General features: G+C 38.6%; 1 protein-coding gene and 1 long non-coding RNA gene across 3 annotated transcripts in view; one reads left to right on the forward strand and one right to left on the reverse strand.

Annotated features, from left to right (window-relative positions):
* The window catches only part of LOC116720704 (protein sidekick-1), a 493,826-nt gene that overhangs the window by 311,922 nt on the left and 166,880 nt on the right, over window positions 1-15,024 (reverse strand). The gene's annotated exons all lie outside the window — the stretch shown is intronic.
* On the forward strand, window positions 8,904-9,705 carry LOC116720708 (uncharacterized). Its single transcript, XR_004339446.1, has 2 exons — window positions 8,904-9,021; window positions 9,513-9,705. It is a non-coding gene; the product is annotated as an uncharacterized LOC116720708 (long non-coding RNA).

Genomic DNA, 15,024 nt, shown 5'->3' on the forward strand with positions numbered 1-15,024 from the left:
GCCACATGACGTTTGGAGGTCTGCAGTTATTGGCTCTGCAGAACGTTGGTGACTTCTTTGCACTATGCACTTCAGCATCCACTGACCCCGCTCTGTCAGTTTACGTGGCCTACCACTTTGTGGTTAAGTGGCTGTCGTTCCCAAACACTTCCATTTTCCTATAATTAGAGGTGTGCCGATCGATCGGCCACCGATCATGATCGGCCGATTTCCGTGAAAAAGTGTATGATCGTGATCGTGGATCACAGTCTCTTTTTGCCGATCACATTTATCTCACTTCGCAGCCTGCGTGTACAGCTGATCTCCTTTTGCCTTCACACTGCGCAATAGGAACAAAAGTACAAATAGCAGGTAAAGCAGTGCACGACTACCAACACTCACCCAGATTAGCATCACGGTTAGAAAGCGAAACAAATAATCCGAAAAATAATTCAAGTCTTCGATCCTGGTAAGACACCAGGATCTGCTCTGGCTGTTGAACTGCCGCTACTCGCTGCTGGTAGTAATATTTCACAGACAGAGCGCTGCTCAATCTCCACCCAGCAGTGAACTCTCACACCGAACAGCTGCTTAAAGCTGGAGCATGTAACTTAAACAAAACGATTTTAGATATGTATTAAAACTTTCGCTGTCCTAACATAAGACAGATAATCTCTTAAAATAATCGATCTCCTCTGCCTCCTCTTGTTCTGCAGATATACTCAGCTCGGTCAGAATCAACCATTGAGAACCAGCATTGATCAGCTACCCGCTCTCAGAAAGTTTTGATTTAATAACTCAGGATTGTTTATTTTGATGTAACCTGTATTGGACTTTGAATGAATGTCTCCTTTATTACTTGACATTATTTGATATACTTATTTGATGGTAAGTGTTTTGAGATTTATTTGACTAATAATTTATGGTACTGAGAGCCTTACTGTTAAATATTGTTTTACTAATTGCAGGTGTTAGAATAATTATATTTTGTTACCATTCTTACATAAGTAGTTACCAGTTTGCTTTTCATTTAAAGGTTTAGTATTAACACCCAAGAGAGAAGGAATTTGTTAAAGTGTGTGAGACATAGCTAACCTTTCTTTAACCCTTAAAACATGTTCTTTGAAGACGGTCTGCTGAGAGATTCCTTAGTCGTAAAACTGTGTTTGTTATGTGTTAGTTCCTGGGGGCTCCTAATTTTATTAGCACCAGCCCACCAGCTATACAGTATTTGTGGGCATTTACAGTACAGACCAAAAGTTTGGACACAACTGTGTGTCCAAACTTTTGGTCTGTACTCAATACAGACCAAAAGTTTGGACACACCTTCTCATTGAATTCAATGAGAAGGTGTGTCCAAACTTTTGGTCTGTACTGTATGTTGTAAAAGGATGATGTTTGTAAGGCTGATTGTGACATGTTATTTACACAGTATTAAGCATTTGTGCCCTTACTATTTGTATGATTTGACTACTGTGGTATTCTAATTCATGTTTTTCATCTTTATTTGTAGTTTCACTCTTTTGGCATTGAAAGCAACGTCAATTAAAGTGACATACGCCTGTCAATCGTCTGAGTGTTTATCTATCTGCACAACTGTTACTTGGAAACACAGTGGGGGCAGAACAGTGTCTTCTCCTTCTGCAGAAGCTTGGTTAAAAACTCATAACGTTGTCTGTGGTTCTTTCTTTGTATTTAGGTAAACAAAAAATACCTATCAGCAGGTTTTTCAGTTGTCTTTTTGACTGAATAGCTGCTGTATTTTGCCTGTAAGTATTTTGCATGTTTATGTATAAATTAGGTGAATGTATTGCCAGATCATTTTAAAATTTTGCCAGATCACTTGGCATCATTTATACCTAAAGCGAAAAATTAACAGTCAATCCAGGCAATTGGCAAAGATTGGTGATCGGCAGTAATCGGCCTCATGGGTGATCGGTATCGAAATCGGCAGCAAAAAACCTGATCAGAGCATCCCTACCTATAATACAGCTGATTATGTAGGAATGAGTCAATTTCACAACTGGATTTGTTGCGCAGGTGGCATCCTATCACAGTTTCATGCTGGAATTCACTGAGCTCCTGAGAGCAACCCATTCTTTCATATATGTTTGTAAAAACAGTTTGCATGCCTAATTGTATACCCCTTTCATACACCTGTGGCAGGGCCGTGCAGAGACCTTTGGAGGGGCAGGGGCTCAAATTTAAAAAAGGGGCACGTTGAACAAAAACACAGTACAACAACATAGCAACAACCCATATTAATCAAGACTCTAATTGGATCCTACTATATCATTGCCATCATGTGGGGAAATGCAAACCAAATGTAGTCTATATTTTCCCCAACAGGTATAAAGTTGCTGTTTCTGCTGCTGACAGTCCTGGAGGGCTGAGTTGATCTGAGACTGTAGCTGTTAAACAGACCAGAGGAGAGAAGGTCAAAGGTTATAAAGTTATGAAATAAGCTAATTTGCTGCCATTTTACTAATTAAGCCCTAATAATATCTATTTAACCTCTAGAACAACCTGGCTGCAGACTGACTTATAGATCCAAAAAGCTCAAAGGGGTTAACTCTATATAATAGTTTGATGTTAGCACCTCTAAGACCTAGAATTATAAGACTAGGATATCAAGGGAAAGAAAACTCAGTAGCTGCTGGTAGGGGCCATTCAGGGGCCTCCAGACATTCAGGGGCCTCCAGACACTCAGGGGCCCCTAGAAATGGTTTAATTGTAACACAGACCATAGATCTAAACCTGTAGCATCCATTTAGAGAGAATAACAATGTTATTATATTTTATTTAATGCATTCAGCTGAGAAAAAATAAATAGTACATTTAGGATTTAATTAGGAAGTTTACTTTGTAAAAGTTTAAAGAATCTTCTTGATAGTTTGATTGTTGTATTACCATGACTACAATATGGTGTAATCTTTGTGTTTGATTTGGTTTGTACACAAATACATCACAGCCAATAACCAATAATCAGTGATTGATTTTAAACTCGGCCAATAAACCTAGTCTCCCTCTCACAGACTTAACCTTATCTATATTTAAACATGTTAGCGATGCTGAGGTTCTTAGTAGGACGGGTTCCGGGGGGTTTTGTCTAAGGCCCCATATTACCTTGGGCCGGCCCTGCATGAACAGCCGCTGAGATGCACATCTCTGTAATCTACCTGGATTCCCCCGGTGGCCCCTATGTCAGTCAGCCGATGCTTTGGAGACATTTTGATTCATTTAATTGTGGCATGTAGAGGACTTCCGGTGACGCCATGAAAGGAGAAGCAGGCTGATTACCCTACTCCGAGGAAAATCTCCTAAAAACTAGCTTATTTGACGATACAACATAAAATTTATAACAACTCGACGAATTACAAAGATGTCTACTCTCAGGAAAGAAGCGGATAAGAAAAGTAAAACGACTGCGTGAAAAGAAACCTGCCAATTTCCAGAAACTACAATGGTCGTAAGTGAACAGAAAAAACAACATGGAGACTGTGCTTGCAGAGCTAATACAACTGAGAAAGGAACACATGGATGCTTCACACGATACTAAACTCACTTTATCAAAGGTTGAAGCATCACTGAAAGACGTGCTTGAGCGAACGACGAAACTGGAGCAGCAAATTACAGACACCAACCAAAGAGTGAGCGACGCTAAGGATCAGCTGCTCAGCCATGACTGCGTGATGCGCTACATGCTACAAAGAGAAGCTAATCTCTCAGCTAAGTGTGAAGACCTCGAGTCAAGAGCGAGACGCAATAATCTACCCATCTATGGGATACCTGAAGGAGAAGAAAAGAACGACATGATTTCCTTCGTGACTGATTTGATGAGCACTTCACTCAAATTACCACAAGATATGAATCTTAATATAGAGAGGGCCCACTGGTCGCTTATATGAAACCTAAGGACTCTGCCCCTCCACGATCAATCATCGTCAGGTTCTCTAACTACAGAGTGAAAGAAAAAGTAATACAGACGGCATGGAGTAGACGTGATGTCACCCACCACGGCAAAAAGATATACTTCGACCAAGATTACACCGCAAACATACAGAAGAAACGCAAACAGGTCTGAGAAGTTATCAAGCAACTTAAAGACAAAAACGTGAGAGCGGTGTCACCTTTCCCAGCTCAGCTGGAAATACACTTGGACTCCGGTGTGAAGACCTTCGCAACACTTGCAAGAGCAGCCTCAACACTGGAGAAGATGGGAATTCATGTCAAGATAGATGAGCGTGAGAGATACCGAGAGGAACTGCTGGGTGAATCCTGGACCACGGTGCCAGGAAAAGCAGGAGAGGAGATGCTGAATGTGGCGGACATGCAGGCGCTTTTACAAGGTGATAACTAAATCAAGGATTTGAGAGTAATATGTGGACGATTAAATCTGATCTTAAAATATCACATTTGGGATAAAATGACTTAAAAGAAGGCTAGTTTAGTAAAATATGATACAGTTCTGAATACCAGGGAATTTCCTCACCACGGGAACGGTAGGATGATTTATTTGTTTTATTTTATTTTATGTATACTTATTTTTGGAAAGGCAAGTCCGGGAACAGACTTTTGTTGTCGGACTGCTATTACACAGCGTGTCCAGATGAAGGGACTCTGTCACACTCTCTTCATTGCCATGGAGATCGGTTTTAAGGTTGCATTGGTATTTAGTTCAATGTTTGGAAGTCTATTTACTATAAAGTTCAAGCATGTTCTAATGTTTGTAAACTTTACCTTGACTAATTTAACAAATGTGCAATCACATCGTATAAAATACATATTTCACAATAACATCGATACTTACAGGATTAGTAATATAAAAAAGGTACTCATAATTAAAAGGTACATATCGTCACCTTCTTAAAATAATTGCCTAAGTCATTTTTTTTCAAAAATGATTTTTTTGCCTAAATCATCTCTTCATGATGCTGGCCACCTCTGGTAAAATTGCCAACATCCTCAATTAAACAGATCATGCCATTCTACCCTTTTTGTATAATTGCCTATGTCAAGAGTGTGACTTAGGCAGTTTTATTTTGCTTAAGTCACCAGACAAATTGACTTAGGCAATTTTAGAAGTTTTTCAAGATGGCGGATGACTCAAGGAGACGGAAATTCTACACAGCTGCTGATGCTATTTCCAAGATTCAGGACTCTTCCCATGCTGGGATGACACCAGTCTGTCCTCATCTACTGAGGATGACAATGAGACCATCAATAAAGAGATGATGCAGCATGTTGATAATGATGCACCATCTACTCCCATGGATAAAGTTAAAGATGCCAAGCAGACACATCCACACCAAGAAGAGGCGATATCAAATGATGATGGCGATGATGGTGATGATGTCATTCAAGATCCGGACTATACCCCAACCTGTGATGAGTCCTCCTCTCCTGAAGATGAAAACAGCCTATCTATGGTGGCAACAACTTTAGAACAGCAGGATGAGGATGTTGAATTGAAAGATGCAGGCAAAACGAAAAGACATAAACACCTCAGTCCAAGAACATAGAAGCAAAATGAATCCAAGCAGAAACGTCTGAAAGGAATGTCATACAAGCGCAAAAGTGGCAAAGAAATAAGTGCAAAGACTATGGGTCCTCCCTGCAACTCCAAGTTCTGTCAGCGAGTCTCAACTCGAGACTGCCAAGTCCTTACAGAAGAGCAGCGGCAGTGGGTATTTGACAAGATTTGGGCAATGAACACCTGGGAAGAACGTCGGTTATATGTCCCCACTTTGGTCACAAAGACTAGTATGAAGCAAAAAATAGTTACTGAGGGATCCCGACGCAATTCATCATTTTCCTACCAACTGAAGCTTGAAGATGGAACAAGTGTTAAAGTGTGCAAGGCACTTTTTTCTTCTACACTTGGTCTCCCTGAAAGAACCATTACAAAATGGCTGGATGACCCCATCAACCCTGAAAAACAAGCAGAGGTGCCATCAAAATCTGGACCCAAAAGTGGCAAGCATACAAAGGTTGAAACTGATGTCAAGGATTTCCTTAAGAACTGGTTGAGGGACCTGCCCAGTGTTGACTCAAACTACTGCAGAAGCACAGCTACCTACAAGAAGTTCCTTTACCAAGGCACAACCATCTCCCAACTACATCATGAATATGGACAGGCAGCTGCAACTGCTGGAGTGAGAGCTGTTGGAATCCAATATTTCACAGCTGTGTTCCATGAGGAGAACTACTCCGTATTTATTCCAAGAAAAGATCAGTGTGATGTTTGTGTTTCATTCATGGAAATATCAGTAAGGCTGCATACCACGCACATGTCACCAAGAAGGATGAAGCGAGGCAAGAGAAATCTAGGGACAAGGATTCTGCTGATGAAGAGAAGTCCGTTTGGACAATGGACTTGCAAACTGTGCTACTGTGTCCAAAAACCCAAGCCAGCAGCCTGTACTACAAAACAAAACTGCAGGTCCACAACTTTACCCTTTTCAACTTGAGATCAAAGGAAGGCTACTGCTACGTTTGGGACGAATCAGAAGGTGACCTCTGTAGCGAGGTATTTGCACATCTTCAGTATCATCATTTTGAAGGTGTGATCAAAGACCATCCAGACCTCAAGGAGATCATAGTGTGGAGCGACGGTTGCGGTTTTCAGAATCGCAATACATGTGTAGCGAATGCATACTCTGAGCTTGCAAGAAAATATGGGGTGCTAATAACCCAGAAATACCTTCTTGCAGGTCATACACAAATGGAGTGTGACAGTATGCATAGTACTATTGAACGAAAAATAGTTGCAGATATCTTCACCCCAAGAGACTATGTCGTTGTACTCCAGACTGCAAGAATCAGGCCATCACCTTACTATGTGAAAGTGCTCAAGCACGATGAGTTCCTGAAGCTGAATGGATCTTACTTCTTCAGCATCAGACCAGACAAAAAAGTTGGAGACCCGACTGTGCATGACTTGCGGGCTCTTCAGTTTAGCAGTGAAGGCAAAGTCCATTTCAAGCTGTCCTTTTCAGAAGACTCTGTGTGGGAAGAACTGCCACAAAGGGTGCAGGTGCCAAATGGGCCAATGGCATGGATAAGTTTGTTTCCATGTGCTCTGCCAATCAAAGAGAGAAAGTTCCAGGACCTCCAGTCAATGAAACCCATCATGCCTGTAGAGTGTCATCACTTCTTTGACAATTTGCCACACTAATAGGCATCACACAAGAACCCAGCAAAGAAGAGCTGGAAGGAGAAGTGGAAAAAATGCACATGCCTCCTCAGCATTATGTTTTGTTAGTTTGTGCTGTAAAATTGCCTAGGTCACAAAGGCATGTTAAAAAATTTACCTAAGTCATTTAATTCTGTCATGTTCCATGTTTGACTGACCTTGCTGTTTGTATGTCAAAAGACATCTGTTGTTACAACTTTTTTGATTAAAATTGTTTGTAAATATCATTTATTTAACAAATGGTTCAGTTTTTTGTGTTTCCTGAAAAATGGCAAAAAATGACTTAGGCAATTATTTTAAGAAGGTGACGATATGGAAAAACTAACAATCGTATCATATCCATGGCTTAAACCACCCAATAAAGAGGAAAAAAATCTTTAGTCAACTAAAAAAGATGCAATGCTCCATTGCCCTACTACAAGAAACCCATTTAAACGAGTTAGAACATAAAAAATTAAGATGGGGCTGGGTAAATCAAACATATAGTGCATCATATGGAAATAGGAGAGGAGTCTCTATTTTATTTAACAGATCATTGGCCTTTTCCGCAGAAAAGGTCATTCAGGACAGGATGGGGAGATATGTCTTGGTGCTGGGTCGGATGTGGGAGGAGGAGATATCTATTTTAAATGTTTATGCTCCTAACGAATGTGACGAATCCTTTTTTAAAGAAATAGCTAATATAATTGCAGAGAACGCTAAAGGCATAGTAATAGTTGGAGGAGACTTTAACGCAGTACAGCATGGCAAAATGGATAGGACACCGGCAGAGATGGGGGGACAGAGCAGAAAAACAAAAATACTTAAAAATATGATAACTGAACTGGGACTGGGGGATCCATGGAGATCTAAAAACCCAAGCAAAAAGGATTTTACTTTCTTTTCGAAAATTCATAATAGCTATTCAAGGATAGACTTCTTCTGCATACCTCAAAAATACTTTTATAAAGTAATTGACTGTAGTATTGAATCAATAACTCTGAGTGATCATGTTCCAGTTACCCTACAATTAAACTTAAGTAAAGATACCCCCTTTAGATACTGGAGACTAAATGTATCATTGCTCACTAATACATCAGTGATTCAGGAACTGAAACAACATTTGATTGAATATTTAGAAATAAATGATAATGGATCAGTAACTCCACCTATGATGTGGAGTGGAGCTAAGGCAGTATTAAGAGGAAAAATGATACAGATATCTTCCAGACTTAAGAAACAACGCATGGAAGAACAAACAAGACTTGAAAGTAAAATAAAACAACTAGAAATTGAACATAAGCATAAAGGAGGAGATGACATTCTAAAGGAACTAAAAGAGATTAGAAAATTGCTTGATGAAGTTCTTACATACAAAGCGGAGGGTGCACTGAGGTTCTCCAAACAAAAGTTCTATGAGATGGGAAATAGAGCCAGCAGATTGTTATCCTTCCAGCTTCGAAAAACACAATCAGACAGAATAATACACAAAATAATAGATCCCTCACTTAAAACAACCTTATTCCGCCCGATAGAAATTGCCAACGCCTTTGCATCTGTAACCCATGTTAATTTAACAAATATGAATTATAGCCTGTAGTACACTACATGGTCGATAGGTGGCAGTAAATGGTTTCAAGTAGTCTAAAACTACATTGATATGCTGCAGAATATGGACTAGAATAACCAGAAGAAGAAACTGGAAGAAACGTTTTGTAGTCATTTTATTGACAAAACTCTGTGTTATTTTCATTATTTTTCAAGAGCTAGTTTTCATCTATGGTTGATTTTTCGATTCTTGTGTAACCGGACCCGGGAGAACCTTGTTTTTGATATTACAATTATTTGTTTTTTGATGCGAATCTCCGGTGAGTTCTGTGCTATAATTTTCTTCGTTAGCTATCGATTAGCCACAAGCTAATATTTTGCTGTTATGTATTAAAAGTTATATTGTGATTTCATTTTATAGTTCAATGTTGAAAGGAAAAAAAAAACAATCGGAGATACTTGTTTATGATTAAGAATGTATGTTTTGTATGAAAATTAGCAATGCTTACGGCTAACTCTGAAAGGCTATTCTGTTAATATTGCGCCTTTTTTTTCTTCTTGGAATACTGATACTGATGAGGTATCTAGTGACAGTGAGTTATTTATTCCACTGTACGGAATTGAAGAATGCTAGAAAAAGATATGTCAATTCAGTGAATATTATGTTGTGATGTTTTGTTGAGCTAAAAGACAAAATTGGTTATTGCAGCTGTAAATTATTTTATTTACATGGAGTGAAAGATAAACTTTCACTGAAATGACTTAGAGTGGTGTATCACAAAATAGTAAAATACATTTCTGCTATATGCAGGTTGTTTTTTTTGTGTTGAGAGACATCGTGTGAAGAACGGCGAGCCAGGATCCAAAAGAGCAGATTGAGATTGTGTCCACTACGACGTCAAAGAAGAACCTTCTTCTGTTCCACTTGATCGGTGGGATTGCACATATTAACACTACCCGGGTAGCTACCATATAACATTCAGATCTGAAAACTGAATTGAACTGAAAAAAAAAGAAAGGAAAAACTTTTGAACTCGACTGACTTGACTTAGGACTACCAAAAGGAAACATTGACTATTTTGTTCTGTTTCATTATTGTCAAAATGTGTAATAAATGTGTTTTGTTCAACACATTGTTTCCCTCGCTCCTCCTGAGTTGAACCTAGTTCTGATGCGCTATTTAATTGTAAAGATTCATAGTCACCGATTCCTTTGTTACAGGTGCCTTACCAGATAAGTACAAAGTTTTACACATCCTTTTATAAAAACTTATATCAGGAACCAAACCAAATCAACAACGAAGTAGAGCACCAAATTGAGATGTATCTTACTAGGCTAACACTTCCTACTCTATCTGAAGAGGAAGCGGCTGATATGATATCAGATATAAGAGAAACAGAAGTACAGGAAGCAATTAACAAATTGAAAAATAATAAATCTCCAGGGACTGATGGACTCCTGGGGGAATTCTATAAATGCTTCAAAAACATCCTATCACCAATACTAACTAAAATCTTTAACTATGCACTTAAAAAAGGTGAAATCTCAAACTCCTGGTCTGAGGTCATAAGGAAGGGAAAGACGCAACAATTTGTGAGGGATACAGACCGATTAGCCTGTTATGCACAGATCTAAAATTATTAACTAGTATTCTAAGTAAAAGGATACAGAAATATATTAAAAAATTTATTCATCCAGATCAGACGGGTTTCATCCCAAACCGACATAGTTTTAATAACATAAGAAGAACCCTGAATATTATAACACAAGCCAAAGAAACCAACCAAGAATCCATGCTAATTAGTTTTGATGCACAAAAAGCATTTGATACAGTTAACTGGCAATTCCTATATAATACATTGTTAATTATGGGCTTTCACCCACAATTCGTGGACTGGATTAAAATAATATATACGAATCCTAAATCACGTGTTAGAGTTAATGGATTTTGCTCCAATTTTTTTATGCTTGAAAGAGGGGTTTGTCAAGGAGATTGCCTTAGCCCCCTACTCTTTGCATTAAACATTGAACCTCTGGTGGCAGCGATTAGAAGGAACAAGCATATTAAAGGCATTAGAGATAAAAATAATACGGAACACAAGATTTCACTTTTTGCAGATGATATTTTGACCTACATAAGTGACCCGGCGGATTCTATCCCTTCACTCATGGAGGCCATAGAAGAATATGTTAAACTTTCGGGTTACCAAATCAATCAATCCAAATCTGAAGCGATAGTATTACACGGTCAATTACCCGTAAAATTAACTGATAGATTCAAACCTAAAATTTCTAATCAGGGATTCAGATACTTAGGAATTTTCATAACTCCTCAAACTTCACAACTTTTTAAAACTAACTATGGAAAACTAATGGATGAGATCAAGACAGACCTTATGAGATGGAACATCTTACCCCTTTCATTAGTAGGGAGGATTGAAACCATCAGAATGAACATCCCCCCAAGACTCCTCTTCCTTTTTCAAACATTACCTATAAAAATACCCATGTCCATATTTAATACTCTGAATAAATGGCTCTCAAAATTTATCTGGCAAAACAAACGCCCCAGAATTAGATTGAAAACTCTTATGTGTTCTAAAGAACATGGGGGACTAAACGTACCAAACCTTAAAAAATACTACTGGACCACACAAACTAGATCAATAATAACATGGATACGCCAAGATGAAGATTCAATTTGGTATAAGATGGAACAAGGTGACTCCCAGGACATGCTTCTTGATGCTGTTCCATTTGTTAATCAAAACACATGGACAAAGAATAAAATTAATAACGAATGGGTTAAGTTTACTCTATTAACATGGGCAAAGATTAAAAAGATACTAAATCTACCCAATTCCTTATGTAGACTTATACGGCTCGACCATAATTCTGAATTTCTTCCTACATCTGGACTACAAAACTGGGTTGAAAAAGGATTGATTCTAATAGATCAAATGTTTGAAGGTGGAGGCCTAATGTCCTTTCAGCAACTTCAACGAAAATATAATCTTCCAACCCATGACTTGTATAAATATTTACAAATGAGACACTACCTGCAGAAACATAAGGAATGGGAAAACATACAAATGCCCCCCTCAAACATAGAAAATTTCTTTCTCTCTGTAATAAAAGGAAATATAACCACCAAATTCATATCCTATATTTACAAAATATTGCAAGAGGAAGTAATTACAGATACAAAAGATATCAAAGGGAAATGGGAACTAGAAATGAATATCATAATTAATGATGAGGACTGGGAAAATTTTTTTAGGGAGGGTCATAGAATATCAAATAGTCCAATGTTAAGAGAATTTGAATGGAAAATCAAAATGAGATTTTTCAGGACTCCTCTTCTTATATCTAGATTTAACCACACTTCTGATAAATGTTGGAGAGGTTGTGGACTAATTGGAGACTTCACTCATATATTTTGGGACTGTCCAAAATTATCAACATATTGGAAAGGAATACAAAAGGAAATTAATAATTGCCTGGGCATTACAATTCCCCTAGAACCATCCTTTATAATACTAGGTATTTTCCAGAATAAAATCCAAGATAACAGTAAGACTTACATCTTAAAGATCTTACTTGTCCTTGCAAAGAAAATGATTACGGTCTCATGGCTGAAGCCTCAGCCCCCAACGATTTCCCAATAGAAGAATAGAGTGAGGGAGGTTTATCATATGGAACAAATTACGGCAAAACTTCAGATGAAAAGTGATATCTTTATAGAAAAATGGTCCTCAATTCAAACATTCATTTCAAACCACAACTGATGGAAATTACGATTAATGAATGGGAGATTCCTCTTTGTATTTTTACTTTTTATTTATTTATTTTTACTATTACTATTGTTTTTTCTTGTCTTTTCTTTAAGACCTTGGACAAACAAAACCCTTTTTTAGAACATAACATGCGAATTTCTACATGTAACCTGTAAGATGTGTGAGATGTGACATGCACTGGAAAATCTGAATAAAAAAGTTAATAAAAAAATATAATTGTGGCATGTTTGGCTTTATGCTGCGGTTCTAATTATTAATACAATATTTTCTCTGATGTTCATTTTGTGAACTCTAAATGCTCTGGGCCAATCTTCCTTTAACACTTGAGGTTCTGCAGTAACTTCTATTTACAGCCGCTCACCTCCAGCCCAGATCCCGTCAACAGAGGCTTTACTCTGCCTGGTAGAAACGTTAAGAAGAAGCAGAGCGAACAGAGAGCAGGTGGTACAACACGGTACCAGGTGGTACTGGGGCTTTGAGCTGTGTTGCGACTCGCAGTCACAGTCGCAGTACCGTGTCTTATATCAGGACGTCTGATAAAGACAGACATTCTTTATATCTGTCAGTGGGACAGGGCTAGCTACCCTAACCCTAACCCGAGGAGGGTTTTTCCCCGCTATTGCGAGGACAATTATGAAAATATAAATAGAAACAGTTTTTCTAACGTCAGCATCAGACCTATGTTTTTATTCACAAACCAGTGTATGAAAAAATATTCTTGCCCATAATTTGATAGTTAGAGGCACAAATCCACCCCCCTCCTCCTCACCATGGACCCTGAGTCTGAACAACATGGAGGCAGAAACTGAGTCATTATTAGACTGAGGGCAGCCAGACTAGTTTATTTAGCTAAATTATTATATTTAGCTAAATATTATTGCTGAGGGGCACAAGCAGGTCTTCTGACAAACAGATTAAAAATAAAAAATACAAAAAAAAAAAAAACTCAAAAAGGGCGCTAGGGACATCAAGGATAAAAAGGGCAGGGGCTCAAGCCCCCTTTGCCCCCCCCTCTGCACGTGCCTGACCTGTGGCCATGGTAGTGATTGGATTTTGATCATTTGGATGGGTGAGCAAATACTTTTGGCAATTTAGTGTATGTGTGGTCTATGTTTGAGAGTTCCAGTTTGCTATTATATCTGACAGCATCTCCCTAATTCCCACTAAAGGCAGAGTAGCAGGTAGGAGGGAATTACTACTGGTACAAACCCGCCAAGCTGATTAGCTATCGACTGCTCTCAAACCCAGGAAAGCCATCCTCTCTTTCTCTCTCTCCTTCTCTTTATGTGTGTGTGCGTGTGTGTGTGTGTGTGTTAGGGTAGTGTTATACATAGGAACACTCCTGCAAAAGACATGGACTACTGTGTTTATCACACTCTTCCTGCTTTGAAACAAATATTTGTATTAACAAAATGTTGTCACTTAGGGAAATACTTGGTGGTTTGTGTAAGCAGCACCGCCGCCACACCGATCACTGCAGTTGTGAGGGAATGAAACTGCTAGTTGATATAAACCTGAAAGACCCATATTTGTATAAGTGTTGCACACTCGAACAAAAGGGGTGTCGAGACATGCGGTTGTTGTAAATTTTCTTTACTTTCCTTTTTTTCTTGAAACACGAACAACATCCATAATCCAACGTGCGTCACACTCAGGCTGCTATCTACTACTCGGCTTCTTCAACACAGCATGCACTTAGGACCCAAGGCTGCCCTACGCGCCTGTTCAAAAGTGATGCTTTTCTAAACTCCTTTCACTCTCCGCCAGAATAGTTATCAACAAATATATGAATGTACAGCTTCACATGGACAATGAATCACAGTGCTTTTAAATAACAAAAGAAAGCAAAATATTCATAGGAACAAGAATACAACAAGAATAGAATCATTTTAATGGAAGGGGGGTCCTTGATCTAAAGTCCCCAGCAACTGGTCCTCCACATAAGTATCAGCTCAACGGTGACTTATGGGTATTTCTGAGGGATAAAGCTATCGTACAGTATTTAAGTGTTTATTATTCCATATTTTCACTTGATCCACTGCTGAGTCAAGGGCTCAAGAACTAGGACAACTGCGCCACATGCAGTTAAAATACACACCCACTAATTATTGCAAATAATTCTTCTAGATGACCAAGAATTATTTGCAATAATATTTCTTGGTCAACTAGAAGAATTATTATTCTTGTAGAATAATAATAGATGGAAACAGGAGGCAGAAGAGGTGGATACAAAAGCAGATAGCATGTCAAAATGCATCAACACAATGAATCTATATGACGTTTAAAAAACTAACATTTGACAGAGTTTGGCTACATCAAGGCTCACTGCAGGCGAGAGACATCAGGAGCGATCAGATAGCAGGTAAAGCAGCAGACAGATACCAATACTCACCCGGTAGAGCATAATGGTCAGAAAGCTAAACAAAATAACCCGAAAAATAATTTAAGTCAACGAGCTGGCGGTGTAAGACGGTGGTTCTGCTCCCCCTGTTCGTTGGACCGTGGCTACGCCATTGTAGTAATATT

This window comes from Xiphophorus hellerii, chromosome 5, assembly GCF_003331165.1.
Source record: "Xiphophorus hellerii strain 12219 chromosome 5, Xiphophorus_hellerii-4.1, whole genome shotgun sequence".
Lineage (NCBI taxonomy): Eukaryota > Metazoa > Chordata > Actinopteri > Cyprinodontiformes > Poeciliidae > Xiphophorus > Xiphophorus hellerii.